At 47.3% G+C, this 4365-nt stretch overlaps 1 long non-coding RNA gene across 1 annotated transcript; it reads right to left on the bottom strand.

The window, feature by feature from the left end:
• Positions 1 to 1021: 1021 nt before the first annotated feature.
• On the bottom strand, positions 1022 to 4120 carry LOC137519573 (uncharacterized). Its single transcript, XR_011021016.1, has 3 exons — positions 4091 to 4120; positions 3840 to 3947; positions 1022 to 1326 (listed from the first exon to the last, which is right to left on the bottom strand). It is a non-coding gene; the product is annotated as an uncharacterized lncRNA (long non-coding RNA).
• Between the last annotated feature and the right edge of the window lie 245 nt (positions 4121 to 4365).

Raw genomic sequence — 4365 nt, 5'->3', positions numbered from 1 at the left:
ATTAACGGTGTAATAATGGCTGCAGTTTATATTTTCCAGTAAAATTTGTTGTTGTTTTTTTTAGCTCCGCCCACTTTTTGTAACCTGGACACACAGTCACCCAGTGACCAAGTTTGTCAGCTTTCAGGTTCCTGGCTCTGGCTTGATTACTGTGAGAATGGCAGCCTTTTACATTTTTTCCATTGCCTTGAATGGGTGAAATCTGATTTGCTGTTTGTAGCTCTGCCCAGGTGTGCAGGGGGGACGCGAGACCCCCAGAACATATCATCCCAGGTAGTAAGGGATCTGTATACCAAGTTTTGTTCAAATCGGTCAAGCCGTTTTCGAGTGACGCACGCACGCACGCATGCACACACGTTACTATAGTAGGGATGATCATTCGGATTCCAAGGAATTTAAATTTACACATTTCCAGAATTCAGAAATCAGAAAATGGAAATCCAAATTCCGTGGAAATCCGATTTACTGCAACTAGGTCATTTTAGCCCAATCAGACTCAGAAACTCGGAAGCAGTGGACCAATCGGAGAATGCAGAATTTTTCTGCAAAAATTGGATCACCGCTGTAACTTCAGACCAATGACAAGATTTTCCATTTTTCCGATTTTCTTATTTTTCTGAATTTTTTTTTCTAATTATCCGATGCAAAAAATGACTAATAAGGTACTCCTAGAAAATCAGAAATCAGAAGAGTGGAAAATCGCAAAATCCTAAAAACAGAAATAGGCATTGGCGGAAATGGGAACTGACATTTCGGACCATCCCTAATGGGCAGCGCTCCTCTGGCGTTAGGACTACCTGCGCACTGTAAAATTACCAGGCTTTCAGGCGTCAGGCCCACGGAGGGGAAAATCATGAGATGAGACCAATAAGGAGAGAAAAATCATGAGATAAGTTTTTAAACCAACTACGAAATCACCTATATTTAAATAAATGATGTACGGGACATATTTTCACCAGCGTAGAACTTTATTATTATAATTTCAACTTTATTATTGATTCATTAAAATAATCATCCATTGTGACATCATCAAGACATAGCATATGTTATTAGTAAACTACCACTAATGTTGCATTATAGTTATTCAGTATACCATAGAAGCATTGGCTATCGTATATCGGCTCCTCGGGGGCCGGCTTTTCTCCATGCAGGAAGTCAGTTGGGTTTCTGTGGCAGTATGGGGAGCCAATCAATGAGGCAGCTCAGGCATGAAGCTACCAGCTGTGGGAAGTGACCATCGCCTGGGCGGAACGACTCCATTTGGCTTGTGGGACTCTCTTGTTTGGCCAGTTTCGATTGCTTCCCGTGGACTCCAACTGCTGAGGACTGAACAATAAAAGACAAAGTAAGTAAAAGTTTGGCTGAAATAGTCAAGGAGATGGCTTCTGAATTTACTAATAAGCACATGTCTGATTTGTTATATTTGGTATAATGGGGAAATGTGGGGAGTATAATAAGGTGACTGCAGTTCAGATTGGATACTGGCATCTGGATTCATCTGTATGACTGCGGACTGTTGTGTATTAAAGTGGGTTGTGCAACAAAGTTTTCTCTCATTGTTCTCATAATAAACCCATATAGTCCCAAGTCTCCCACCAATCTGAGCACTTATTTACTAGTATATATGTTACGGCCAGAACCCGCAGTGTGGCCACTTCTAGTTCTGGCCGGCCACTTCGGGTTCTGGCCGGCCAATATCAGGGCCGGATTTGTAACTTTCACCGCCCTAGGCCAAATTTCTCCAACCGCCCCTTCAGAGACTAAATAGAGCCTACACATGTATTTTAGCTCTGTATATGATAGACTGCATTACAGAACATAGACTGGCAATGTACCAGACTGTGGTATTTATATTCCCCCCCACATCCTCCAATCATACTAAGTAAACTATGACTATGGTACATGACTATGTACTCTGTAAAGTGATGCAGGAGATGTCAGTGCTATATAAATACATAGTAATAATATGGTAGGACAGACTATGACTATGGTAGGATTAGATTGTGAGCTCCTGAGGACAGTCAGTGACATGACTATGTACTCTGTACAGTGCTGCAGAAGATGTCAGTGTTATATAAATACATAATATTACTATGGTAGGACATTAGACTATGACTATGGTAGGATTAGATTGTGAGCGCCCCTCTGAGGACAGTCAGTGACATGACTATGTACTCTGTAAAGTCCTGCAGATGTCGTCAGAGCTATATAAATACATAATAATAATATGGTAAGTCGTTAGACTGACTATGATAGGGATTAGATTGTGAGCTCCACAGTAGGCAAGAGGGCTGTGAGAGTAAGAGGGAGGAAGGGATTGAGGGCAGAGAGAGAAAGATGGCACAAAAAGAGTGAGGCTGGGCAGAAAGGGAATAGAAAGTAAAGAGTGGGCAGGGGCAGGGCCGGGCCGAGGCAGAGGCTGGAGAGGCTCCAGCCTCAGGGCGCAGTGTAGGAGGGGGCGCACAATTCATTCAGCTGTCATTCCCAATAGTGTTTGAAGCAGAAAGAAATAAAAAAAGGGGATACATGACAGTGACTGCAAGCCATATAACTAGAGATTAAGGTGCTGGGGAGGTTGGGGGCCCTGGGGCACCTACTAGTCTAATATCAGCCAGTGTGTGACGACTGGGGTGAGAGGGATGGGGGGGCGCACTTTGGCGTCTCAGCCTTGGGTGCTGAAGGACCTTGTCCCGGCTCTGGGCAGGGGTAAAAGATGCAGGTGGACACAAAGCACTTATTATAGAGAGGGTAGATAGAAAGAGGGCAGGGGGTGCAGAGAAAGTTAGAAAAAGGGCATGGAGACAGAGCAAAAGAAAGTCTTGTATGCATATGTACAGTTATATACAAGTGTAATTACACTGCTATGCTGGTCACAAGTATCATTCAGCCACACTGCCCACACACTAACCACACAGTTGCTAGAGAACAAGAAAAGCAGGCACCCTGCACTGTCTCCTTTCTCACCCCTGTATCCTGTGATGAAGGAATGGTGTATGTCAGCTCACGGAGGGGAGGCATACAGTAAAAAATGGCACAGAGTAAATAATGGCGCACCGTTCTGCCGATTATAAAACGCTATTTACCGTTTTAATGTAAGTACATTAAAACGGTAAATAGCGTTTTATAAAACAGCAGAACGGTGCGCCATTGAAAAATGCAGGGAGCTAGCAGAGGGGGTCGGGCTGGCAGCGGAGGTCGGGCTGGAGAGATGGCGGGCAGTCGGCTGGCAGCGGGGGTCGGGCTGGAGAGGCAGCGGGGTGGAGGGAGGATTACGCAGCATTGGTATACATTACCTTGTCCCGGCCGGCGATCGCTCCTTCACTTCATAGCTTGCACGAGTCCTGCATCCAGCCAATCACCATGCGGAAACTGAAGCCGCATGGTGATTGGCTGGATGCAGGACTCCTGCAAGCTATGAAGTGAAGGAGCGATCGCCGGCCGGGACAAGGTAATGTATACCAATGCTACCTAATCCTCTTCCCTCCACCCCGCTGCCTCTCCAGCCCGACCCCCGCTGCCAGCCTACTGCACGCTGCCTCTCCACCCTGTGCCTGCTGCCAGCCCGCTGCCTCTCCAGCCCGACCCCCGCTGCCTCTCCTCCAGCCCGATCCCTGCTAAAAAAATGTAACATATAAAGCGATAAATATCGTTTTAAGTTAATTAATGCAGCGCCATTCTGACACAGTATTGGCGCTATGCGCCATTTTTGCCTGTCCCCGTCAGCTCCAGGAGGGGAGAGGGGGGAGGATCGTTCAGCCAGAGAGCCTGTCAGTGTCACATTCCAGCACAGCAGACGCTGCCTGCTCCGTCCATCCGTGTAACACGGAATCAGATACTACCTCTCTCCTGTGCAGAGCTGGTTAGAGGATTATCACTTAAGTTTCCTGTGTCAGCTGGCTGCCTTTCTCCTCTTCCTCCTGGAGCAGCCATGGCCTCACTGCCGCTGTCTGCAAATACAGAAGTGGGGAGGAGAGCACTTAGAGCCTCTGTATGCATAGTAGCTGCATCATGGCAAGTCACTCACTTGCCTGTTCTGCTGATGTTATCTGCCCTGTGTCACCCCCGTCTCCCATTGCCCGCCATCCTGTACCTTCTCCAGAGTCCATGAGCTTCCCAGTTCCCACTTGCAGCAATCAGAAAATCCGCCTGCAGTCTCCACCAATCAGGTCCCAGCACCAGCCATCCACCAATCGCAGTGCAGCTTTGGCACTTCCTCATGCTGAATCCACAGAAATGATTGGCCGAAACTGAATATGGGGCAGGGGGCGGAGGCACTACCAGTAAATGACAGCGAGCTCGTCTGTAAAGATGTAGCTGCTGCTCCTGATGGAGGCGGGGAGAGGAGGGAGGGGGGATCGGGGAGAG

This window comes from Hyperolius riggenbachi, chromosome 5, assembly GCF_040937935.1.
Source record: "Hyperolius riggenbachi isolate aHypRig1 chromosome 5, aHypRig1.pri, whole genome shotgun sequence".
Classification (NCBI taxonomy): domain Eukaryota; kingdom Metazoa; phylum Chordata; class Amphibia; order Anura; family Hyperoliidae; genus Hyperolius; species Hyperolius riggenbachi.
Note: the sequence above shows the minus strand (reverse complement) of the source record. Positions and strands in the feature narration are given on the sequence as shown.